This window comes from Cygnus atratus, chromosome 4 (assembly GCF_013377495.2).
Source record: "Cygnus atratus isolate AKBS03 ecotype Queensland, Australia chromosome 4, CAtr_DNAZoo_HiC_assembly, whole genome shotgun sequence".
Taxonomy (NCBI): Eukaryota; Metazoa; Chordata; class Aves; order Anseriformes; family Anatidae; genus Cygnus; species Cygnus atratus.
The window spans coordinates 15,411,110-15,438,390 of record NC_066365.1 but is presented as its reverse complement, the minus strand read 5'-3'; the positions used below and the strand labels follow the sequence as shown (position 1 = coordinate 15,438,390).

The window sequence follows — 27,281 nt, the reverse complement described above, 5'->3', positions numbered from 1 at the left end:
GTTACAAGTGTGTAAACACTCCATTGATAAATGCTTATATTGGCTCATCATTTTTGAACCCTTGGTGATGATTATTTTACAGCATTTTTTGGTTAATGAGGCTGAGACGAGAAAAAGCATTTGTATTTCTTTTCATCCATTTTCTTTAGATGGAGAAGTACCATATTCATACTAAGGTCTCTCTGAAATTTGGAGACTTGGGAAGTTTATTAACATTTTGGCTGTAGCCTGCTGTCTTCAGCACGTTTTAGAAACTGATGAATATTTCGGTTTGCTCCGAGGATTCATCTGGGAATGGAATCTCAGAGGGAGGGCTTTGCAAGTCCTGGGAGCTGGGGCTACCTCTGTTCTTGGTTGAGCTGGAGATGGAAGTCTGAGTGACTGTAGCAGTCAGGTCACCTGCCTGATGACTGCACTCAAGAGTTATGCTCCGTAGCACAATCCCTTTCTCTTTTGGTTGAATCACAGTACGCTTCTGCTTCTCACTAGCGTTAACGGATGATGCATTGTAGTGATATAAGCTTGTCTACTTGCGAACTATTTATTAGTAATTGTGAACTATTTATTAGTAAATGCAGCTTTATAGAAGTGTTTAAAGTTCCTTCAGGTTTTCAAGGGAAGTGATTGTTTTTTTTCAAGTTCCGTTCAGTGAGAATAACATTTATAAACTGTTTCGCACATTTAAAAATGATCATCATTTAAGTCTGAAATCACCGTATGCGTAGCCACAGGCCTCCTCTTTGATTATCTGCTGTAATTTTACATCTGTTTTGACTGTGGGTCTGTGTCGGTCAGGCTTGTATTTATTGCAAGTGGTTTAACTTACTGCCTGCACTTGTCTGAAGTATTTGGAAATGCTGGTGACACTGTTTTTCTACAAGCATTTTAACTCAGTGCCTGTAAGAAATGGAACAACACCTTTTTGCCCGGTCAGCATTCACGTGGACGTCGCATGTGTAGGAGCTACAGCTGGTAGTGACTTCTGGCAGGGAAGGGTCACCTGGACACTGCTGCCACCGAAGCTTCAGGGTGTGAAAGGAGGGGCCATGGGCACATGCCTTAGGAGAGCTTGAGACCTCTATGGATGCAGGATCGCATTATGTGGTATATCTGTCTCTGAAAGAACATCCTTGTGAGCAAGTCGTGTGAGAAGGGATGCCCTTAGCTGCTGCTTTCAGCTCCACCATAAACTGGGATTCTGCAGGTGTGATCCATGTGCTGTGGACATCAGCATGTGCCTTTGGAGAAAAATCAGAGAAGTAGTGCAGCTCCTGAGGATCTCAAGAGGGAATTCTGGCCTCCCTTGAGTTAGTCCGTGGGAGGAAGGAAGGGAGGGGAGGGAGGAAGAACAGCAATTCTGTGGGGGTATCCTCAGCCCCGCCTGTTGGCAAGGTTCATACGGTGATTTAGAAGAGAGCAAGCAGCACTTTGTTTGACAAATGGTATCTTGGAGAAAAAATCCTAACACCAGAATTTCTGAACTTGGGAAATATCCCAGAAGTAAGCCAGCATGCGTGTTTGTTTGTATGGTTATCTAACAAGGTTATCTGCCTACTTCAGGTTCTGCACTGACAAGTGCCTTATTTCTTAAACGACCATTAAAAACCAGGACATGTCTGTGCCATGGAAAGCAAGGAAAGTGAAATGGCCAATCCTTTCTAGTAAGTTGTCTCAGGACCAGACCACACTGACAGTGACTTGTCTGGGGAGCGGTTCTCTCTGTTTCGCTTGGCACACACAGTCAGAGTGGTCCCAGGTTTTCAAAGACTTCCATTTGTATTTAGCTGTAGGCACGCCAGAATTAATCAGCCTTATATATTACACTTCCCAGGCAGTATGCTTGCAATTTGTTTTCATGCTGCTCCCGTGAATGGATGTGTTTTTTGATTAAGCTACTTTCTGCTGTCATGCAGTCATTTGCAGAGCTCACTGGGATGAGCTCGGACAACGCCAGGCCTTCCTGGGGGCCTCCCCAAGTACCTAGGACTATGGCTGATGTGGCAAGCCTTGTACATCTCCTTGCTGATTCCTACAGCTGGAGAGCTCGGTGGAGCTCATCCAAGTCAAACTGCAGCAGTGCCGTTCTCCGTACTGGTACTGAAAGGGGCACGCCCATTGCAAGCACCTGCAGCCAGGAGAGCACTTGGTGCGGAAGAGAAGGTGCTCTGTTCTTGGAAGCCCAAGGCTTCCGAAACATAAGGTCAGCGCCTAACTTGTTGTACAAACATCCTTCTCCGATTAAATCTGGTGTGACATTTCTTCGAGTAATGTGGGTTTGGTGTCCTTCATTTAGGAAGAACAGATTTTGCATAGCAAGAGGAAGAGTAAACATTTTGCAAGAAATATTTTGCTTCCTACCAAGGTCACGTATTTTCAGTTATGCAAAGCATGTGCTTAAAATGGGAATCTCCAGTTGAGGATAGCTTTTAAATGCAGTAATCTTAGATCAGAAATCCTTGAGGTTTATTGCTTACAATTTCCTGTCTCTCTGAGGGCTGGGAGGGGGGGGGATAAAAGTGTTTTGAAAAAAGTTTTGTTTTGTTTTTAAATCTAAACCAGGTCCTCTTTTGTTTGAGAACCTGCAGTGAATGGAACTATTCTTTGACACGATGTTGTTTGCAGACATATGACTTCATCTCAAAATCGAACAGAAAAGCTTGTGTTTGAGGAAACAGGTACTTGAAAGAGCCGTCCACTTCTCTGTGGCTTGTCGACTGCCACAAGGTTGGGAAACACCTGGAAAATAGCTTCTGCCTTATTTTCTACATGTTCCTTTATTTAATGCATTTGAGGGGTACGTGTAGCAGGAAGCCCCTGCCTGTTTCTTCTGAAGTTACTTTTCTGTGTGGTAGAGTTGCCCTTAGGGTGTTCAACATCATTAGGATATTGAGAAGTGCACAGCATTCACATGGCTGCCTGTGGGTGGAAGAGGTGCTGGTGTAGTCTAAGTACAGCAGTTAATGCACAGCAGATTGCTGGCAGGTTTATTTCATAATCTTTTTTCTTTCTTTCTTTTTTTTTTTTCTTCTGAATTTGCTGCTGCATGAAAATCCATTTACTAAAAACTCAGGGGAAGAAAACAGATTGATGTTGATAGATGAGCACGTGTGCTGTCCTCAGTTTGACTTCACATATGCTGCTGCATCAGTCAAGGTTTTAAAATTCTTTGAACTTGTATTTTAAAAGCACGTTCTAGAAGGCAGCAGAGGACTTGTATCGTTTCCTCTGTGCAGATCAGTGGAGCCCTTCGCAGGGGACCATTTTCAAGTTCACAGGCGACCCTTTTTCTTAAGGAACTGTTGTACAAGGGTCTGTCAAGTTGTTTGTGGCACCAAGCAGCTCTTCTGCCTCGTACATCCTGTGCTTACTCTGAAATAAATGAAGTCCCCTGACAAGTTCGTGTTTCTTCTTCCAAACTTCTTCAGCATAAGTGACCTAGCAAGATATGGTGATGGCGGCTCCTGGAAAGGTGATTTAAATGGCATATATTCATGTTGCTCTTAGTTGCAACCCTGGTGAAGTTTGCATAGCACTTTGGATTAGAGGATTGGGGAAATGAGGAAATTCCTCTGTCTGTGCAGGGGCTTGGTTTTACATATAGCTTTAAGCAAATACTTTGAACTGAGGGGCAGGGGGAGGAGAGGAATTGTATTTCATAGCTTCTGAAAATCAGCTGCATATTTCTTAACATAATTTCCCCATCTCTTTAAAAAAGTTCAATAGGTTTTAAAACCAAGCTTTTTTGTAAAAAAAAAAAAAAAAAAAAAAAAGGGAAAAAAGTCCCTTCTCTGTGTGTATTTGCATACGCAAATCAAACTGTTAAAGTTCTGCACTCTGAAATGCATGAGATGAACACACGTGTGTCTTGGCATGTGTATTGTGCGTTTCAGTGAATTCCTTTCTGTTCTGCAGCCTCACTGCCGCCTCTCGCTTTTGGACTGCTCCCTCCCTTGTTGATTGGGGTAACGTTTCATTCTTCCTAGAGTCATAGAAACGTGCCTCTTACTCTGGCTTTTTAAGTCAGTAGCTGAAGTAATGTATGACACAGTTCATCAGGGAGCATGGTTTGCCTTAAAAAAAAGAATCCTTGTGTCACAGGGATTTGAATCAGTGAGTAGGAAACTTTAATTTAAATAATGGATTTTAATCTGGCTATCTACTTTTTATGATTTCTTAAAGGAAAGTTGATTCTCAACAAGTAATTTGCTATTAATGTTCCTTTCATGTTGAATTTATCATTCCATTCTGGAAGCCAAGTCACGCTTCCAAAGATTTTTTTTCAAGCTACAGTTATTCAGCATGTTAATTTGTGTGCATTAGAAAGTAACAACTAATGCACTTTTCATTTACTAGAGGCAGAACACAAACACCTAAATTTAGGCCTCTCTGTGTGGGTGTTGACGTACAATGTGGGCATTTATAAACTCCCATTATGGCCACTGGAGATGCAGCTAACTTGCACAGTCAAGCCTGGAGAGTGATTCAGCACACCCTGAAGTAGACACCTTCTGGCTGCTCAGACGAATTGCTCCCTCAGCCCTACTGCTTCTGCTGACTACATCGGCTTTGGCTCTCATAGGAGCCTGCACACTGCGTGGAAAAATGTGACACGTAGATGTCAGATGTTCAGTTTGGATTGTTTTGCTGGTATCTGGCTGGAGATTCAGAGGAGTACTGTTCTATATAATCTTTGTCAAATTCTGCATGGACGCAAATTCAAATTCAGTTCAAAATATGCTAGGAAGGCCTTGTTTAATTGTATTATTGAACTACTTGATGAGTATTTTTTTTGTTTTGTTTGTTTGTTTCCAATTAAAATCAAATTAGGAATCAAGGGAAGTGTTATCTGAGTTAACGAGCTGGTGGAGTTTTCTGTTCTTAGATCTCATCTTCTTACCCTTTCTTTTTTAGCTCAGAATTCAGAAGAAAAATAAAAGCTCTCCTGTTTTGTCATCTCCCATTTAATTTCTTTAATGAGTTGGATAATTCAGAAAATTAAACTGCCAGTAATATTATTTCTGCACTATGGAAGGAGATACCCATGTCAGAAATGAGGCGAGCAGATTTGCATAGTTTTGGCTGAGATGCCAAGCTAGTGATTCTCACTTGGATTCAGCAATCTGACTTGCCCTAGTCTTTGGAGTCAAACATATTTTCTGTTCTTGGTTCAGCGCTGTCTTACAACTCGTAATGTTCTTGGTAGATTGCAGGAGAGTGCAGGTCTTTATATCAGTTTTAAGTTTTTATATCAGTTTATTAAGAAGACATTTAAAGGCAAATGTTTTGACAAAGCTATGAACAAATTCTGCATCACTGTCTTGAAGAAGTAATGATTTGGTGCTCTACTTCAGTGACATCTCAAGTGACTTTCCAATTTAGCTGAAGAGTATGTAGTGGTTGGGAAGTCAGTGGAGAAATATGTGGCCTTTGTAGCAAAGACCATGTATGCTTTGTGGCTGCAGAGGTCTGCCCCGTTCTTTGGATTTGAGAGGAGTTGACTTTGAGCTAACTACTAACACCAAGAACACCTCGTAGCCTTCCATGCCTAAGAAGAGATGGTGGCTGGTAGCTCACAGACTGATACTGCTGAGATTCCTCCTGGCACTCCAGGAATTTGTCACTGGGGTGTGCCAGGAGAATTCCTCCCCTTTCATCCAGCAGAAAGGGGAGAGAAGTTGTAGTCCTTTATTATAAGGCTGTGATCTGACTGTTCAGCCATGCAGCCCATGTGCTTGCGCTGTGATGGATCTTCCCATGTAGGAATGGAATAACCTACCCACGTTACTTGTGTGTGGCTTGGGTTTTGTTCTTGTTGTTTTTTTAATACAGGTCTTATAAGCATATGAAGTCTTTCATGGTAGAATGTGCACTGTTGTGATTAGCAAATGCTCCGTGAGCTCTGTGTAAAGGAGAAAGAAGCAGTTACTGTCATGAGTAGGGGCCTGGAGAAGGTAGGAACTGTCTGCTTGTCATGCAGGTTGCTGATGTGGTAGCAGCTGCTGACAAGAGCTAAGGGAAGGTAACTAAGAGTAGAAGATGGATTGGTAAGATTGAGATCATTGGAAGCTCAAAAATTAGCCTGTAAGCAAATAGATAGGTTTTTAAAGCATGTTCTGTTTAGGCAAGTTAAAATGAATGTGTGGAGTTGTCATCTGTACAAAATCACGACTGTGATGAATGCCGTGACTGGGATCTGACTGAACTGACAGTTTAATTGTGTTTTTTATGAGGGAGGGATCGTCACCTGGAGTTAAAAACAGCAGCCGGTTTGCTTCCTTTAATCTGTGTGTATGTACCAACAGCATAATTACTGCAGAAAAGGGCCAAGTCTTCTTACTCTTCCTGCGAGAGACAGTTGACAACTTAGTTATCCTCACCGTAAAAGCAGTGGGTGCTGACGTCTGGTGCGGGATCCTTGGATGCTGCAATTTTTGGCTCGTACTTGATGCAGCAGAAGGAGGAGAAGCAGCAGCCCAGGCGCCTGCACAGCACGCTCCTGGCAGAGGAAGCACACGTGGCGTTACGTGATCCAGGGGTGCTGCCTGAGCCCCTGTCACCATGTGCAGGCAGGGTCTCTATCGATAGAGCTAAGATCCAGGTGATTCCTGGCGTTACGTGAGTGCTGGCTCCGGAGATTATGGGGCAGGCGCTGTGGTTTCAGGCAGTCAGTCTGATGGGACGTGTGTGTTTGCAAGAGAAGTGGAACCTCAGCTATGACAATCCTGAGATTGTCTTTAAGCTAAAAAGACACATTAATGTGGAGACATACTGTGATGAAGAGAGTTTGGTTTTTATGTGCAAGCTAATTAAACTAATTTCTGAGTAGCGCAGAGCTTATGTGCGTATTTGGTGCGTAGTTGCCACTTCTCAGTATTTTGTTAAACTCCTGGTGTGGGGGCTTGGGAATTAGCTGATATTAGTCGGGCACATGAGACATAAACCCAGCACATCAGAACTTGTTTCCCATGGAGGTCGGTAGTGCATGCTGCCAGTACTGTTAGGTGTAGCATATTGTAACTGTGGGGTCAATCACTGCATCAGTTGTCTCCCAGGCTTCACTTTTAGAGGTGCTGTAATGACAAAAAGATGTCCAGTGTGGAAAGGTTTTAAGAAGGAGGTCTGTGCTTAAGCATTTCTTTCTGACAAGGCTGTATCACAGCTGTAGGGTAGAAAAAAAAATGATATTGTCAGCTATGTTGACTCTAGAAGTCATTAATGACAACTTCTTAGAAAATTCTGTGATAAATTCACTGGGGGTGTGATTTGCATTGTAGAAATTTCAGGGCAGTGTAAGAAAAAAAAATAAAGTGCATTATTTGCAGTTTCCTTCCCCATAAGTTACATGATGCATGGTTTTAGAATTGTAAAGCAAACTAACAAAAGCAGTGAAGAAATTAGTGCGCAGAGGGTGGAGCATGAATGCTATATGCAATTGCCAATAGGTAGGTCCATACTGCTCAGTATCCACAGTCATTATCATCATTTCCAAAGGGCTGCAGTAACAAAAAGAAGGTTCTGATTTTGGTTATGGCTTGGTTCATTGTTAATTTTCATTACCTTGTTAGGCTGTATTGTTGTTTCCAGCTGTTGTGGTCTTTACTGTATGATCAAACTATTTCAGCAGCTATGCTTCCGAATGAATTAGCATTAGATTCCTCTTGATTTCTAATTTCCATAAAATAGCGTCTTCTGTTTCATACGGTCCTCTCTACTTGCATCCAAGTAGAGGGGAAACAGGAAAACCTTGAACTTGGGGTACTTGTGGGACCCTTACGGATAAACTGAGCAGGAACATAAACTTGTTCAACAGCAAAGGTAGTCTGAATATTGAAGCATCTGGTTAGATCATTGTCTTTGGGTGGTAGGTTACTCTCATCTTTGTCACCTATACACTAAACATAACATCCAAACAGTTTCTCAGCTCCTTTATTTTAGTTATATGATAGCACAGAGTTAAAAATGAGAACTGAAGGTCCTGGCTATTTTCAATTACTTGTATCTTTGCCAAAATATAATAATGAGGACTTAAATTTTCCATTTTAGATAGCTACCTCAAGCTCACATTTCTTCTTGGGAACAGGAGGAGGAAGGAAAGCAGAGATAAATTTTTGTTTAAAATTGTGGAAAAGGTTTCAGAGAACCTAACAAAAAGAAGTTTCTAGCAATCTTCTACTCTGGAAACTAGATCACACCTGTTTCACATCAGATGCTTGAAATTAATACCAGGTGGCTGTGTCTGCCAGGCAATGTCCCAGGTGAAAATTTGTCCAAATTAACCAAAGCTACAACCTTTTGAAAGCCTGTTTGCACATGTGCAGTACAAAGACATTTGAATTTAGTAGCTGTGGCCTCTGAGGTCTTTTGATCTTCCCTGGGAATGATTCAGCCCATGTCCTAAATACTGATCCACGTTATGGGCTCACATCTATGTTTCCTACCCCCAGCCTGAATATAAAGAGCAGGGATTCAGCAGAACTCGCACTGGATGTTGGACAACTGTGTCATTATGATCTTTGTCCACACCTCTGGGATCTGAAGAGAGAGCAAGGAACACAGCAGTAAAGTGGAGGTAGGCTTTGGCTGGACAGGAAAGGGCAGCCCTGGGACCTTGCCCAAACGGGCTGTGTTTGCATGGTTGCAGAGCTCTACAGAGAGCCGCAGGTGAAGTCCGTTCTCTCTGCAGTACATAGAGATCCTCGCAAGGTCACACAGTGACAGGACTGGAGGGAAGGAGCTGAACTTCTCCAGGGGGAGCTGAGTCTAGGTGTAAGAAAAAAAATATCTTTGCAGTGAGAAGCAAATGGTGGAAGTGGTGGAATTCCCTGCCCTGGAAGTGGTTCAGGACCAAGCCTGAAGGGGCCTTGGGTAGCCTATTCTATTTGAAGGACCTGCTTTCAGCACCAGGTTAGATGATAATTTCCAGAGGCTTCTTCCAGCTCTGGGTTGTCTAAAATTCTGTGGTCTGCAGGTAAAAATTGGGGGGTGGGGAGGAGGGAGTAGGGGGGAGGATTTTGCTCCAGTGATTCGTGACAGAAGCACTTTTGTTCCAAGTAATGAAAGGTGTTTCCTTGTTATACAATGTCTGCTATGGCTGTGGCATTTTTTTTATTATTATTATTATTTTCCCCAGAGGCCTTAGCCTCTGAATTGTGTTATAGGATGGTTTTTGTGAAATGTATTTTTCCCCCTCAGTCTTGTGTTGTGTTCTTGTAGTTGGATTCGGAGGCATAAATGTCTAGTTTCTGGGTGTCTGCTTTGTCACAGTGTGTGTATTTTTCATTCGGAACCTGTTTTATTTTTTGCAAAGAAAGGTCCAGAAAGGTAGGCTACATGTCCTATTCCTTGAAAATATTGTGCAATAGTATCTCTGACAGTTTTTCAAGGTGTGAAAGGAAGGATTTTCAAACGCTTGGCTTTATCTCTTTGAAATATGCTGTGATTTCAAGGGAGAGGCAGAAATTGCTCCAAACTGTCAGCTTCTCAAAACTCTCACCAAATCTGCCTGTGGGCTGTTTTTAAACACCAATTCTGTTTGTACACAAAAGATCTTTGGCCGGTGTAACTAAAATCAGGTTTGCAAGTAGTGGGTGATAAATTTAAGTTACTGGAACAAGGGTAAGCTTTTGGATCTGCAGGTAGTCCCGCAGGTCTCAGCTCCTAACATTTTGCTGAGATGTTCTGGGTAAGGGCAGTGTGTGGTCTGATCCACTTCCCTTCCCCTGACACTGGCAGCTGCCAAGTGGCTCGGCTTTTCCCAGCCTGAATAGTTCAATTGTTTGAAAACCGGTGTGCCTTCTGCCAAAGCATTGCCCTTATTGTGGGGAGCAAACTGGTCGTACAAATATAACGTATCCTATGTGCTGGAAGCATCAACAGAAACTTGGGTAAAGCATTTTGGAGAGCTTTTGTCTTACTAGCAGCACCATTTTGGTTAAAAAAATAAATTAAAAAAATCACATCTCTAGCTGAAATAGCTCATTTCTGGAGTTCTACTTGAGAAAAAGGCCTTGGGAAGCCTTCAAAAGCCTTCATCTTTGAAGGTGAACTGTATTGTACGGTACTTTGCTGTTGATGGTGAGAATTCCACAGTAAAATGTGACCCTAAAAGAATCTGAAGTTTTCTGTAATAGAGCACACTGGCCTCCGCAGGAGCAGGAGGTTGAGCAGCTTTACACTCAAGACCACAGGCTGACAGCTCCAGAATAACAATGGTAAACAGCACATCGCTCAGACTGTTAATACTTCTGGCTGCAAGAGATTATTCACTGGGAATAATTTTGCAAGCATAACTTTGGCTACTTTTATTGCCCTCCAGCTGAAAAGTTTGCCCAGAGCCTCCTTAGCTTACCTTGAGCAGTGTTGTGCTTTTGCTGAAGTTAACGTGTAGGTGGATCATAGATCCAGGATAAATGGCTGGCTGGGTAGTTCAGCATGTCTTTGGCCATAATGTTGTTTTCTTCACCATCATCGAAGTAATCATCTGTTGTTAATCCCCCAAATTTGAACCTGTGACTTCCCAGGGACCTGAAGCCTTTCGTTGATTTTGATTTGCAGCCCTATTATAGACAAATTAATGTACGTGAGTGACAGCATGCCAGAGAGAGACGAGAAGAAAATGAGTAATTAACATATATTGGGTATTACTGATTGCTTTTATGATTATCTGGATTTTGAGGTATTAGCTGGAAAAATAACTCCTAATCCCTTATTAAAGATAAAAGGCAAGTCATTAAAAGTAGAAGGTTGTTTTCAGTCCTGAGAAGCCCTGGAAATATGTCTTGGCTCCAGCAGCAAACTAACCTTAAAAGCTTGTAATTCCAAGTTACTCAGCTTAGCTGTTCTCCTCAGCAAGGGAATTTCTGAAGTTTCCCATGTGCTGGGAGGCGGAGGGGGCTGCAAGACAAAGCGACCCTTGTCATACCAACCGGGCGCTTGGCGCTGGGACAGGAGCCTTTGAATATCTGTATTAGCTGAGCCCTGCCCAGCTGCTGGGCCGTGAACTTTCAACAGCACCGGCTGAGGTCACTTAACAGCGCAGCACGCCTCGAGCGGGAGCTGCTGGGTGGTTTTTTAAGTCGGGCTGATCCCGCTTCATGTTTCCAGTGGTGACACATCTCCTGTAAGAAGCTCCCAGCACACCTCAGCTCTTCCCCTTTCTCTGTTCCTGACAGCAGTGCCCACCCGCTCCGCTGTGGCCAGCTAGGTGGTTTTACGGCTGGGTGCTAAACTCAATCTGCAGAACGGGCCGGTCTGAATGCAAACCACAAATCCCAGCAGGGAAGGGGCAATGAGTGGCTGAAGCGCTGGGAGCAAGGAAGCGTTAAATCTCACGGAAGGGAAACGTTTCCATGCTATTTTTCTTAAACCCACCCTGTGCGTGTGCCTGCTCCCGGGGTTAGAAGGAAAGCAGCAGCCCCTTGCTGATTTATAATAATTAATGATTTGCAGAAACTTGCCACACACCAAGTGTTGCTATGTAATCCAGCCCCTTTTAAAAAAACAAACTAGGTTTCTTATTTCTGGATAATGAAATTTGAGCGACAGGAAAGCTACAGGGGTTTTAACTTCAATTCCCCTATTTTATCAGCTTGATGTTTCAACGCATCATGTTTATATACTTCTAATTTCAAAAAGCTATTGAAAATGCAGTAGGACAAATTAAAAAGAAATGAAAATAACATGAAACAACTTTAAGGAGATCAATAGATGTAAAGCAATTTACATTTGAGGAAACGTTTGTCCACCAAACTGTTTTGGTGGAATAAGTTTCTGAAAACACTGCTCATGCCTGATTTGCCCTTTCCATCCCCAGTTGTTTAAAAAAATAATTAAGACTATTGCTAGCACCTGGCTTTATTTTTTTTTCTTTTTTCTTTAAGTCCTGAATTCCGACTGTGCTGCTGGGCACCCAGTGCTTTTGCAGAGGAGGCCACTTTTTTGTACTTGAGGGTGGATTGAGAAGGCACAGGTGGAGTTTGACGCCATATTTAGGTGGTCGAGCTCCATTCCCTGAGTGCAGAGAGAGCCGGTGACGGGCTTCTGGCAGCCGTAGCCGCTTGGGGCTAGAAACTCTTTCTGGGGGGACTGTGTAAAGTGCCCCCTGATGTCTGGGTGTGTGCAGATATGCAGGTCGGTTGGTTACAGCGTGCAGATCATGTAAAAGTTTTCCGAGACCCCTTCCTGCACCCCCTGCAGCTCTTGTTGTGTGCACCTCCAGACTAAGGGTCCAGTGTCTTTAAAAGCTGAAGATTTTTATTGAGTGTTTTGTTTTGAAATGTTGTGTGTTTACTTTTCCTAGCACATGTGCTAAAGGCATTCAGTCTGTAACGTCTTTGTTTCTGTAGAGAAAATATTGAAAGAGAGGATAGAGCAAAACCAAGCTTGCAGAAGAAAGTTGTTAGTGCTGAAGACTCAGGTCATGCTGAGGAGAAATCTGTCTTTAAGAAGATGTGTCCAGAGTCCATGTTTTCGTGCCAAACTCTTCCTTGGTTCCCTTGGACACAAAACATGTTGCATGTGTTGTTTTGCGGTCGTTGTTTTCCTGTGGCTGATCTTGAGGGACAGCACGTGGAGTCAGACTGGTGGTGCTGGGGCAGCTCTTTGTGTTTCCAAAGAGGTAGTTAGCCTAAAGCGTCCTGAAAAACATCTTCCGTTGAGTTCAGAATGCAGTATCTCCTCCAGTGAAGAAGTATCTGATAAAGGTCACTTCAATTTTCAATGAGAATGTCCATACAAGAAATTGACGTGATTTCTCTAATTCACTTTAAACCCAAGCCTCCAGTCAATTGGGTTTAATTGCTCCTGCTGTCTCTGTTTAAATGACTTCTGTATGTCTGTGCAGTAACCAGAATAATTTGGGTGTGGACCCTGAATGAAACATTTTGGGGCTGTGTCATAATAATAGCTCCATCTCACTATGAGCCAAAGAAGTTGGAGATGAGGCACTGGGTGAGAAGAAGCCATGGGAACACTTTCCATGGAAAAGATAGCAAGTAAATTTACCAAGTTGGATGCATTTGTGTGCAAATGCTTCTAATATACAAACTTGGCTCTGTGTTGCTACAATTTCTGATCTCAACTTCCATCCAGACCAAGATGTCAAATAGATCATTAAAAACAGCGTGGAGTTTCCAGTTGCTTTGCATTACTAAAAGTTCTTCTGAAAGCCTGGCAAAGCACTCATGTTTGGGCAGCAGATGTGATAACTGGACTGGAGATTAGCTGGATGTGGAGTTCACTAATGGAATAGAACAAATCAGGTTGGAAGGCACCTATGGAGGTCATCTGGTCCAAACCTCTGCTCCAAGCAGGGCCAACTTGGTAATTATGTTATTAATGTTGGGTTCGAAGTTACGATATAATGCCCAAAGTACTGTTTCATTAGATAAAAGTGAAGGCAGAATAGAGCCCCAAGGAGGCACACTGCTGTATTTCTCACAAGTCACTCTGGTCTGTTTGGATGCGTCGGGGCTGACTGTGCTCCGAGCAGACAACAGTTACATGTCCTTGGGAGCCCTTTTAGCACCAAAACGATTCTTGCCCCCTTACGGTATTGGGATGTGGCCTGGGTGTGCTCTTTTCAAGACACTTGGAAATCTGGGTGCTTGCTGCTGGTTGTCTAGGGAGGGCCCAGGCTCTCCAAATCCTTTTCGCCGTATGGTAGAGAGCCTTCTGATGTGCCTGGGGTGGAAAATGGCTTTGATTTCAGCTGAACAGTGTGCGCCAAGTCACTGGTGTGAGTAGGGAAGCTGGGATTCAGCTCCCTGTTACGGCAGCCAGACTTATCTGTGGGACTTTGCGTGTGCATGTTACAGCGTGTGTGTGAGACATGGGCACCTTGCTTTGTGGAGAAAACTTCAAAAGCTTCCCAAATGCCTTCTGCTGTCCAGAAATTTAGCAGCGTTGAGCAGTGTGCTGATACTGCGGTAACATCACGATTCAAAAAAGGCTGATGTCAAATGACTGCAGTGTTGAGTGGATGTTAATATTGCCAGGACATCCACGGTGTTAAGTCTTGCGCTGTGCTCTGCAGTCCTGTGTGCATTGCTGGTGTGCTGTGGAAGGAGATCCGAGGCCCAATCCAAAGCCTACTACAAACCGTAGGATTCGTGTCATTATCTCCCTCCCTATCCTTAATTCTTATACAAAACCAAACAAAACTTGGAGAAAATAATTCACCGTAGCCTTCTGCAGAAATGTTCATGGACAAGATGGGTTAGCCAGCCTGTACCTCTCTGGGAAATATCCCTCTGGATCCTTCTTGTGATGTTTGCTCCATCTGTTTTGCCTGGAGTGTGTTTAAAACAACTTGCCTGTTGAGTTCTTCATGCCAAGCGCAAGGAACTGCATCTTTTCTCTCTCTCCTCCTATGGTTTCATCTATACTTCACACACACATACTGTAAGCAATGAGGTTAGTACATGAGTAGTCCTGTTGTATCCTATCCTCATAAGTAGAACAAAGGAGACGTTGTGATCCTGTAAAATAAACCATTCCCTTGCGACTTGCCTGCTTTGGGGCTAAACATGGGGTTGACCATGAGGAAGGTCAATGCTTATGCAAAAATCACCCCCATGCATTTTGCTAATTACAAGCAGCTGTTCTGTTTGGTCCAAGCCATCCTCAGACTGACCTCCTACTTGTTTTTTCCTCCCAACCGTCTAATAATTAACAAACTACTTAATGCACGACAAAAGACCAATTAACCCTAAAGCATTTAGTGAACTACATGTAAATTAGTTGTAAAATGTTGCTGTAAACATTAAATGTTAGGCAATTACATAAAAAAATAATTGATACAGTTGCATTTAGGAGCTTAAAAGAAAAAAAATCTGCTTAAGTAGTGCTTGGGTTCTGAGAACTCTGCTAATGGTTTTGTTTTTAACTGCAGCAGCCCCAGTCTGTGTAAGTCCGAACAGGCTGTGGCAGCTCACATTTGCTCTGTTTTCAGTCGTGGAAGAAAAATAAAGGCATGCTAACCTTGTGCACCTTTTGAAACCATAATGTGGGTGAACAGCAGTAGAAAACCTCCAAAAGGCAGTACCTGGCATCTAGAAAAAAAGGGAAATCAGATAAAATAATGAGTTTGTTTTTTTTTTTTTCTGGTGGGCTTGGTGGGATCCAGTGGTAAAGTGTGCTAGATTAGCTGGGTACCACTGGCTTGATTATAGTGTTTTCAGTTTCGTGCTGTACAAAATGTTCCAGAGCTTACTAAAACCCCAGTGTTGGTCAGGGTCCTGCTAGGATGAGCACCAGGAGTTTGGTCATTTATTGCTGATGAGTTTGTCTGTGTCTTCCTGTTTCTGCACTTTCATATCCTAACCGCCTCACATTTTAGCTTCTGAAAAATCATCTTTCCACTCACTGATGTGTTCAAGTTCCACACAAAGAAGCTGTTTTGCTTTTCTGCAAAATCTTTAATCCTCTTAATTGGCTCTCTCACTCCATGGTGGTCCCCTTGATCCACCAGTTCCCAAGCTCCTGTTGCTAATATTCTTAAATAATTAATTTTCCTTCTTTGTCTTATGTACTTGTTTTTCAGTTTGTTTGAGTCTTTGTTATATGTCATGTTTGCCAGTTTTGCTTTGACCTAAGCTTACGTAGGACTAACATATTCCTAAATCACAGAACCATTAAGGTTGGAAAAGACCTCGGAGATCATCTGGTCCAACCATCCCCCTGACACCTATATCACCCACTAAACCATGTCCCGAAGCACCAAGGTGCAGTGAAGTGGAGCTTTGATACCTTATTCTCTATAGTTGCCCTGCCTTACTGCTTTCTAGCCTCTGATGTTTGCTGAATGTATATCTCCATGTTGCTTGCTTAGAATTCTATTCCAAATTTGTCTCCAGATACCAAATTTTCCCCCCTTAACTGAAAAACATTAGGTTTGTTTGAACTAGCTCTCTCCCTTCCTCGGTTTTGGCAGTATCCTTTTCCTGAGTATATTGATCTTCATTACAGTACAGTCACTTACTGAAAGCTGACCAGTGCTTAGTTTTACTGTATAAATGCTTTGTATAATGGACTATTATTTTTCTCGCACACAGTTCTAGTATAAATCCTAGTTGTATTCCATTCCCAAAAGTGGAAAAATCTTTTACCTGCATTTGGTTGATTTAATTACAGAACTATGCTCAAAGCGGTAAAACTACTTTCCAGGGTAGGTGAGTCCTTAGCAAATCTATTAAAGTTACTGGCTTGCCAGAGTCAGTTTTCCTTCTTGCACTTTGGAGTTAGATGAGAAGAGCTCTTTCCTCTTCTGTGCGGTAGACGCCAAGGTTAACCACAAAATCTGGGCGGTTGACTTTCAGCCAAGGAGGGGTATGCATTGCTAGCCTGAAATCGTTTTTCATTAACATTTCATCGACCTTTTTTGTTTGTTTGTTTCACAAGCTTCCTTGTTTTAATCTCAATTTTTCTTCCTTTCTCCAGCATTCGCTTTATGCCGTTGCCATTTGCCGAAATGCCTGCTGTGTGATACCCTGCCAGTGTACATCCCTTCCTCTCACTAATGAGAGATCACCTGCCATTTGGGGGCTTATATATAATGGATCAAAATACATACCTCCGTGCAACTCTTGTCAGCAGTTGATCTAACTATGGCAACTTTCAAGTTCCCAGCGCTCCTGAGTTTTATTTGGAGGGATGGGTTTGCGTGTCTGGGCTCTGCTGAGTGGTGGGGCACAGCTGAAGGTGTAGACCTTTGTGCAGCCCGTGTCTGCGGAGCAGCAAGCCTGTTGTTTTCCAGCATAATCATGCTCTGGGGAGGTTTGGTGCTGATGTTGGAGGTGGGGGTGAGTCTGTGAAGCTAAGAGGAAAAAGGAGGCAGAAGCTTGAACGCTACTTGCTGTTGCAAGGGGAAACCGGCAAAGAACAAGAGCTGGAGAAATGTCACCAGGCTTTCAAGAACAGGTTAAATCAGGAGTTTCTTTCTGGGAAGCCAGTTGGAAGGAGTGTATTGCTGGCAGCTTGGAGCCACGCGGAGCCTGAGTTAATGGTTGTTAATTTTTAAAGGCAAGAGCGAAACTGGTTATTGTGTCTGTATCTCAATAGGGTCTTTCTGCTACTGAAATACCACTGCGAATGCCCTCTTCTGAATTGTTTTGACTCAGAGAGAGAAAATTCTCTCAGAGAAACAATTTATCCACCAAAATCTTTGCTTTGCCACACTAGTTACAGTACAGTGACAATTTTTGTCAGGGTGATCATAACATCTCCAAGGATGCCAAGTGAGGGAAGTGCTGAGGATGGGCTTTTGGTAGGCTTTAAAAGATGGGATAAAGGAAGCTGCCCAAAGCGCAGGTCTGAAGAGATGGATCTTCCTTGCCTAACTTGCTTTGCTGCAGCAAGGAAGTGTGTGGAAAACCAGCATTAAAGCATGAAATTAACTAGTTTTGTAACGATTCGTCAGGCCAGATCCTGCTGCTCTCAAAGTCAATGAAAGCATTGTCTGAATTCTCGTGCTGGCTTTGTAGCTTTTTAGATAAGTGGCTGTTAACCTTTAAGAGCCAGAAGGGCAGTTTGTCACTGAATGAAGCTTTTCAGAAGGTGATGGAAAAAAAGAAACGCTGAGCATTTTCAAAGCATCTCAAAGGCGGCTGGCGCCTTATTCCTGCTGATATTCAAGATGAGATGGGCTCAGAAGCGCCAAATCGATGTAGGCTACAGAATGCTCGCATTAATGCCTGTGCATTTGTCAGAACAGCCAACAGACACCGGTCATCTCTGTCACATCCAGAACGATACAGTCTTCCACCGCAACTACCAGCTCTGGTGAAGACCAACTCAAGTCATATCAAGGATAAATATACCTTTATGTTTGTTTGTAACTTTTTTTTCCCATTTAAGTGTTTCAGTGCCTGTGTGCTGCATACTCTGTTCAAACCAAGCAAGAGACCTGTATTCAAGTCTGCATGTATGCAAAGCAGTGGCAAAATCAGACCTAATTTATTCAGCTCTGCCTCTTTCCTCTCCCCCAGCAATAATTTGTGCTCTTGAGCCTCACGGCTGACAAGAGCCTGTGTTCTCGGAATGGCATCTCTCTCCTACACCAAGTTTGACACAAGGCAGTTGATCATAAAGAAATAAGAGTCTGCAGAACCCTCTCAGTGCATATATGTTGCTCTCAGACACCAGTTGGTCTCCTGCAATGCCTGTAAGGAATATTAACACCCTTTTCCCTCCGCGCCTGAAGTGGATGAGGTATTTGGCAACATTTAAAACAGAGGGGGCAGAATGAAAAGAGTTGAAAGCAAAAAGTGTTGAATGCCAGAGACATTCAGTACTCCTTGAAATACTGCCTGGCAACAGAGATCAGCTCAATTTCAGCTGGAGACACTGCTGAAAAACACATGGAATGAAGGGCTCTGCATGCAGGAAAGTTGGAGGAGTAAAAAATGAAAATTCTCGCGTGCTTGTGTTTGGCTTTCTTCCTCTGCGATGCTGTTCTGCTCCATTGAGCCATTGCTGAAGAAAACTTCTAGAAGTGCTGAAATGGTCAGAGCTGATGTGGAGGATGATTGAACGGGACAAACAGACTACAATGAGATCCTGCTTGTGAGAAGAGCTTAATAGGCATAAAATTGTCTCTTGCAGCCGGAGGGCTGGTTTTAAAGCGCAGAGAGGGAAGGGAAGGGTGACTATTTCTTCTTGGCACTGCATGGAAGTTTAAATTCAGACAAAGAGTCCAGAGTTGTTATGGCTTTGTCCTTAAAAAGATCACTGCACCACACTATTCATTACCTAAAAAAGGAGGTGCAGGTAAATGATCAGTGGTGAGCTCAAAAATGAATTAATAGTTTGGTAGGAATCTTGTGGCCAATGGACGGGAATGACAGTACTAAGGGACTGCATCAAATCAAAATAGCTTTAAAAATATCTTAGAAGAGAGCTGCACTGCAGTGTTGAACACAAAAGCACTGTCTTTTTTTACTCACCAATTAAAAAGGAATTTTCTCACGTACTATCTTATGTTGAGTAGTTGCTTCGTGCACGAGCTGTGGTATTAATGCCCGTGGAAGTACTGGGGAAGCCACATATGGTCATGAATGTGATTAAGGGCACATTTGAGGTACTAGAATGGGAGGGCAGGATTACAGGGAGCTGAACAGCAACATCTCTGCAAACAAACTGTGAAAGCCATACTGTTTTTAAAAAAGGAAAACAAAGAAAAGCCCCCCCAAAACAAACAAACAAACAAAAAAACCACTGAGAATTACAGAACAGTTTTTGAACTTTGCTATATATGGCAGCCACTGTGCTGCTAAATTGTTTCACTGGAGACTTGACTGTTGTTCAAGTCCAAGCGAGGTGTGATTCCAGACAGCATCCCAGATCCGTGTGACAGTGGGATATGTTACAAAGCTCAGAAAAAAAGCTAGGCTTTCTCTAGATGCAGCTTTTTCTTTATTAAAGTCTATTTGGCAACTGCTCAGTAATAGCTCCTTAAAAATGTGCTGCTGTTGCAGTTTCACATGACTTTAAGTAAGATGGCTGACCTCCAGAACTAGTCAAAAAATACCTTTGTAATCCATATTTTGTACTGAATTGGTTGTTGCATGGCTTATATCATGCCAGGGCTTATAAACAGTGTGGTCTGTCATGATGCATAGGCTATGGTACAGAAGGATGGGTTAGCTGTTCAGTAAAACGAAAGTGTCAAAGGCATCACTGCCTTTAGTGCTATTTTCAGTTACATGAGATGAATCTAGGGGAGAAAAGAAGTGATAAAGAGAAATCTCCTGTTTTTTCAGGCAGTTCAGCACCTACTAATTGGTAATTGGCATCTAGCTACAGCAGGCCTGACTCCAGACCAGCACACGGAGGATCACGCGGTCTACGTGCACCCGACTCTGCACCCTTGAAATCAGTGGAACCTTCTGTGGATCTGAGCAGGCAGAGACTAGAGTGGTTAATACATTAACTATTTGGCCTGGCTCAGCTTGCTACTGATGTATCTGAGCAAGGCTGTTAATAATGCATTCCATTTGGAATCTACAGCTGCTTCTGCCCCTGACATGTTACATCACTGTTATTTTTGTTGTCTGCAGCTGAAAAAAGCAGGCACCAATTTTTAAAGACAGTTAACTGGCAGTGTTTCTCAAGTGGAGCAGTGCTGGGAAAGGTTCATAGCCAGACTAGAGGTATAGCATGCAGTGATCTCTCCATCATAACAGTGTGTTCAGAATTAGCGGTGTTTCTTCTTCTATAGGCAATGTCTTTTATGTTAAGGCTGACTGACTTCTTCATTAGCTGATGGTGTTTTTGCTTAAGAGGCTGCCAGACTGACGGTCCGCATTGCTCACCTTGTCCACTTGTCCCTATCTGTTATAAATGAGTAGATTTAGGACATTTTTGGAAGAACGGTCTTTGCTGTGTCCCTGTATCTCCATAGAATGTTTCAATAAAATACCTGGAGACATAAGTTCTGTGCATTGTCACAACACCGGTGAAGACAGACGGAGCTGAGAGTGCTCAGCAGATCATTATATAAAGGCTGCCGTTCTGGCTGTTGAGAGAATATGTTGTTAGTAAGCATTTGTCTAATACTGATGATTTTTTGCAGATCAAAGACTTAAGATATGCCACATGGTGCATAGGAGCTTACAGCAGAACATGCACCATCGTGCAGTACAGTAGTCCAGCAAAAAATGGATTATTCAAGAGGCAGTCAGCGCTATTCATTACGTGTTGGAAAGGGTCGTGATCAAGGGATGCGGGATATTTGCTTCAGGATGGATCAAGTGGCTTGAATTGCCTTCTCTGCTTTTGTTGTCTGTAGTAGAGAGAGCGATGGCCCCAAAGGGGACCTGGTAGCATAGTGAGTGCTCCCTGCAGGCTGCCAAGTTCATCCTGCGGGCAAATCTGATCTGCCTTATTACCAGCCAGCACTGTGTGCAAGGTCAAAAAGGAATCATTTTTCTCCATAGGAAAAGAAACTTCTAATGTTGGCTTGTAGTGATTATCTGGAGAGTTGGTCATCCAGAGGTGGATTCTGCAGGAGCCTAGGGGAGGCCCAATGTGTGGTCTCTGAGCAATGTTTTAAGGTGCAGGCATTGCTGTGAAGCAGATTCCATGTGTAAATCGTTGTCCTTACCTATACAAGTGCAAGAATAGCACAGAGAGTCTGTGTGCTGTGCTTCAACATGAGCAGTGCTCCAAACACATCGAACAGTGTTACGAGTAAACTGGGAGCAGGTCCTTTGCCTTGTCCCCATGTCAGATACCACACGTGAGCTGTGAAGATGTCCATGATGACAATCTTAGACTCTGCTTTTAGCCATGACTCCATGTTGGTTAGTGTTTCATGGAAGCTGGTAAAGCTGTGAGCTGTGAAAGCCTTCACTGCTTGCTTTTAGTTGGGGGAATTCCATCTCGTGTTACAATCTCCCTTTCAAATCTTACCTTATTTTCGATTCAAAAGCTTTCTTCCTCAATTTTTGCCAAATTGCGTGACCAAACTACCTTGCTTATATTAATCAAGCCAGGTAGATGCAGAGCAAAAAATCTTGCTGCAGAATCAAGATAGTGTGAATTCTGGTCTTATCAGTAAGGTGTTAATCAGCGCTGGGCCAGGTTACTGCTGCTTCTCATTACATCCCTGTTGTGAAAGGAGATCAAGGGGAGATAGTAAGGGTCTACAGTCTGCACTGCAGCTGGAAGTTGTACGAAGGGAGAGTCAAAATTAAAGGAGCTGCCATTTTTTTCCCAGCTCCCCTCCTCGGGAGCAGCTTTTCCACTGTCCTTGTATTCCGCAGCTCTGTGCTTGTGTTTAACTTCTTGTTATCTGCTAGGTACGATGCCTAGAGAAGGGGTTGTGCTGTGGAGGGGAGCAGACCAGAAACCTGTAAAACTTCTCTACGGGATGGGCCACGCCATCTGTGTTATTGTTTCATGACTTCTGTGAAGACTGTCTGCTTCATTGTTCTCATTAGTAACATTGACTAAAGCATGTTTTTTTGTCATCAGTTATCCTTAGTGGAAACTTGCTTCTGGATAGTGCCTTGAACTGTGTGTAAAAGTGTTCAAACTCCAGGGCGTGTCTATGCAGGAGTGCTCAGGAATGTGAATGGGAACTGATCAAAGGTATAAATCTTCAGAGAAAGGATTAAATGGGATAAGGTCTTGTAGAGACATTAACATGCAGAATTAAAGTTGTTTAATGTTAATTGATTCGTTTTGGAAGTGAGGTCAGGTAAACTAGAAAGAAAACCACCTAAAATCTGATAAGAACGTCCACACAGGTGTTTTACTCAACTTGTTCCCTCTGACTTGAGATTGATTTGAACTGAGTTTTGGCTGACTGAGGGCAACCCCAGAAATTAATGGGAGTGTAATCATGTCCCATTTTAATAAATGTATTTGGAAAGCATGTTTTACAAATAACCCTCTTTGATAATGTTACCACAGGCTTTGAGGCAGGATTTATGCCAGGTCTCGTGGGGATTTCTGTAGCTGCTGATGTACTTCAAAGTGGTGGAGTACCTCATGTTAGACGGGCTCTTTGGCCTTGGATGGAGGAAGCAGTCGACAGAGGTGCAGGTCCCAGCGGTATTCAGAAACATTACTGGTAAAAACAAAATGAAAAAATGCATGGAAGAAACACTGCTGGCTGATTTGAGAAGAGGCTGTTTTAGTTGTACATCATCACAAATGGGTACCCCCCCCAGTTAATTCTGAGGAGGCACCGTACACGTGGAGGGCCAGATTATAACCATCTTCCTCGCTGCATCACGTTTCACCTATGGCTAGTGAGGCACTTGCAACTCAGCACTGAAGCGTGAGGTGACTTCAGGATATTTGCTGCTCTTGTGAAGCCCCCTGGTATTTCTGCAAGCTGCGGGGAGCCCTGCAGGCAGCGAGCTTGCTGCTTTATCCGGCCGGGCTGTGAGGGAGGGCTCCCTGCGACAGTGAGCAATTGCAGAAGTCGGGCTGATGTTGGGCTGGGAAGTTCAGCTGTGGTATTTTGAAGCTGTCATGCCACAATGTGTCTCTCTGTATTTCTCCCTCAGATTTCTCTGTGTTGATGGAGATTGATTTTGCCTTTGGGAACCTGAGGGTATAAATTGTACTCATAATTGGCCTGAACTGAACTAGGAGAAAGAGCTGATGTGTTCGTTCTCTTCAGCAAGTGATTTGTTTTATAAGCTGCTTCATGGACCGCTTCTGCCTGAATTTGGGAAAAGGAAAGGGAAAAGGGGAGGTAGGAGGTGCCGTTAGTGGATGCCAATACTTGTATTTAAATGTTGCATTGGAGCGTTCTACCATCTGCAATTCATAGCTTAATTCCTCTCCCATTCAGGGAAAAATATAATCCCAGCCATCTAAATCCGTGGATTAGCATTTTCTCCAATACTTATGTCTGTTGCTCATCAGGTTGTTGCTGGAACGAGACAGCTGCAAAAAGAAGACCTCTCAGCAGTGGCAGCCGATGCTGCCGTCGACGGTGCTGGTTTCAGCAGCTCCCAAAGTGGCTGGGTTAGGGAGAAGCGAAGGTGATGGTCAAGGCTTGGGGAGGCCGGTGGGGCCGGTGCTCAAAGGTCGGGCAGGGGGAGGTCTGCAGGGTTCACCCCCCAGGTTAATTGCTCTGCAGCTCTTAAACCTGATACTCAGCTGTCCACCCCGCGCTTAGCACACAGTGTTCGCTGGGGAGATTAAGATGAAAATATGTTCTCCTTGCTAAAGAGCACATAAACAACCCATAAACGGCCCATTAACTTACAAAATCGCAATAAAGAACATGTGGTAAAGCAAAGCCATAGGAGACCTGTGACCCAGCAAATTCCTTAATTGGATTTTGAACCTTATCAGTTGTGCTAAATGCAGCTAATCTGAAATTAGCAAAAACAAAAGGAAGAAGAAAAAGAAGGGGAGACTTTGCTTGTCCAGATGGGGTGGCAGCATTTCTGCAACTCCTCGTATGATACAGCCCAGTGAGCAAACTTTTCTGGCCAGTTGTGGAATTACTGTGTTATGAGACCAGGCATCAGAGTAACACTTCCACGTAATACCAAATGATAACAAAATGAGTGAAAAGAGAGAATTTTTCTCGTTGGCTGCAAGCAATGCCTTCAGCAGTTCTGTAATCACTTCTCTCACAGGCTGCTTAATGCACCAGCCTCTTGCTGTGCTCCAAGTTGCTTTTTGAAGCTGTAGGATATAAATTTATTTTATAGCTTTTCTGGCTGTGATATTTAAATTCTGTTAAGAATATATTGAGAGTCATTAGTGCAGATTGAGAGGGAAGTTGATGGAACATGTATCTGATGGGTTCCCTGCCAGCAGGGCTTGCTCTTCATCTGGAGGATGACTGCAGAGTCAGACACCATCAGCAAAGAGCTGAAGCCTAAATCACCTAGACTCTTTCCATCACTGTGAAACCACCAAATGTCTGGAGAATGGCAGCCACTTACTGTTTTTTTTTCTTGAGCTAAATTCACCCCAATGAAAGGAAGAGGAAAAAGCATGTTGTGGAAGTCTGCACATTCATGCTATAAGCCGTTTGGTGTTATTTTGGCCAGCTGTCATCTTTTTATTGTCTGTAGTGTGCTGTGGAGGGGGCACATATCTATGTACATGTCTAAAGCACTGCAGCAAAAGAAATGGAAAAAACCCAAGTACTGATAAACAATCTGCCAGTACAGTGGTATTTAAAGGCCTTAGCTGAAACTTTGGACTCAGCTTTAGTATGTGTTTTCCCGTATGTACACACAGTGAGATCTCTGCCCTGAAGCATGTGCGATTTGAATAGAGCGGGAAGAGAGAGGCTGGTATGTGGCAGTGAGGAGCTGAGGTCCTGAGCAGTGAAATGATTTACCCCAAGCCAAAGTGGTGTGGAGAAAGCAGAACTTGAACCGTGCCTCCTAGTGCTCAGGTGCATTGGTTTCAGCACAAACTCCTGGCCCTGCGGCTGATCTGAGCTGACTGTATGAAGATGAGCTCAAGTGTTACACCTATTTGGGTTTTTGAAATAGGAAAATCTTAATTATGTATACTAATGTTTATTTTCAATGTGTTTTAGATGCAGATTTTTAGTCCAAATTGCTTTTATAATTGCAAGGACAATTTTCATGCATAAGGCTATGTGTTTGCAGATATATTCTGGAACTATTCTGCCAAGAGCATCTGTTACATCCAAGTCAAGTAATCAAATGCTTGTTATGCACCTCACGGATTGTGAGAAACATTTCTGAAGAAAAAGAAAAAAATTGTAGAAACTAATGCTTATGTAAGAGTGCTAATTACCAAAAGGGTTAATGTGTATTTTCCAAGAACTAAATGTCTTTTTAAATTCAGCTTAGCAATATTTTTCTCTCTTTTTCAGGAATATCCTGTGGGAATGTTTTTGCTTTTGTGGGAAACTATAGATCTTCTCAAAGGAAGAACTGATGAAAAAGCTTTGTGTAGTTAGTTTGGGAAACTTACTGAATCGCGGGCGATGTTGCTTATGTGACATAATGGCAAAGGAATGGATCAGCTGGTTGTGTGAACTTTGCTTTCTACTGATGTATGTTTATGTTGCTTTCACTTACGTTTCATACACACACCTTACACCTTGCTCTCAATCATGGGAGCAAATCGGATGCCCGCTGTGCTTTGACTTGCAAGTCACTCAGTGTGACTGGTAGCACAGGGGGAGACAGCAGCAGGCAAACCCTGCCTGTCCTCAAGCTCTGCTGCCTCCTGGGCACCTGTCCCATGAGGCCAGGAAGCTGTGATGATCTGTGAACTGTGCAGCGATCCACAGGGTCAAGCCCTATTGTCCTGCAATTAAAAGGCAGAAGGATATATGTGATAGTGCCTGTGTTCATAATGGTGACACACAGGCTGGTCTAGTGCATGTCTTGAGGATGTTGTGCTTGTGAAATGGTACCCTTGAAATGATGGGCATGGGAAAGGGGCAGCCATGAGCAGTCATTGGGATGCACATGCTGTAATTATTTGGGTTTAGGATTGAGTTGTGCTATGCAGTTCTGTGAAGAAGAGCTGTGGCCATGTCTCAGGGTGGTGAAGCTGGTGGGCTAAATGGTGGATTTCTGGAAACAGTTCTGGACCAGCACCACTTTGCAGAGCCTTAGATGTTGTGACTGTGAAGACGTGAGGATAGCTTTGGGAAGCACAGAGGTTGGTGCACTTAGCTGGCAGGTGCTTCTGTGAGGAAGGGCAGTGTTGCTGAGGCCTTTGTGATGGGAAAAAGGAGAATCGCAGGGGCAGCTCACGATGCGCTGCTGACCAGTGAGCCTGAAAAGCCTTAAAGGAGAGGAAGGAGGTGGAGAGAAGTAAAATGGACCTAGCTGGAAACCAGGCTTCTAATTCATGTAGGTATTTTAGAGCAAAACTCAGATTTGTGAAACAAAACGTTTTCAGCAGTGCATTGCTTTCAGAAGGAAGCCTGGTCTTCTCTGTCACTGCAGGAGCATTCTGAACAGCTTGAGCAAAAATTGCAATTGGCTCTAAAGCTTTGGGTAAAAAATGTTCCCTTCAGTGAGGTATGTCCCTACTGCTGTATTACTGCAATTGGGAGCGTTAAAACCAGTGCAACAGGGGGAAAAATGTCACCAACTGCAAAAATAATAATAAGAAAAGATAGTTTCATTAAATTATTTTCTTTAACTGTAAATGTACTTTCAATAGGAAAAAAAAGCTTTTTTATTACAAAAGTATACTAGCTGGTGAGAAATTAAATTTGCATCAATGTTTGCTTAATAATTGAAGAAGAAAACTATGAAGGCTTCTTTAAAAAACAAGAAAAAAAAAAGACAAATGAAAGGGCCATGTTTCCTATTGGTTTCTTTTTTCACATTACAAGTTGAGACTTTGCTTACCCTGGAAAAATCAATGGTGATTGGACACCTGGTGTAATTAATTATATTGCAACAGCCAGACAGCTGATCTTTTGAAAAGAAAGGAGTTTTTAGCAGAACTGTTCAAAGTTCATAGTCTGCTGTTTAACTCTAATGCTAATAAACATTCAGCAGAAAGGATGTCTGTCTTAAAATTGCCCAGTATCGCACCTTAGTTTTAAGGTGATATGATAAGAAAAAAAGTGTAGACCCCAAGAGGTCCTCCAGCAGTGCTGCTTTGGTGGCACGAGCCCCAGTTGCCTCTGGGAGTTGCCCTTAGGTCTAGGCATGTGCTCAGTGAGGTTTTCAGTTTTTAATTTTGAGTCATGTCCGTTTCTTAACCAGGAGGGTGGTTCTGCTCATTCTCCTTTAGGTAGAAACACAAATGAACTTCACTTGCACTACCAAAAGAGCATGTGTTGTTTCTAGTTTCTT

The 27,281-nt window shown here is 43.1% G+C and overlaps 1 protein-coding gene across 2 annotated transcripts in view; it reads left to right on the top strand.

Moving 5' to 3' along the window:
* SLC4A4 (solute carrier family 4 member 4) overlaps positions 1 to 27,281 on the top strand; it is a 228,464-nt gene that overhangs the window by 94,261 nt on the left and 106,922 nt on the right. The gene's annotated exons all lie outside the window — the stretch shown is intronic.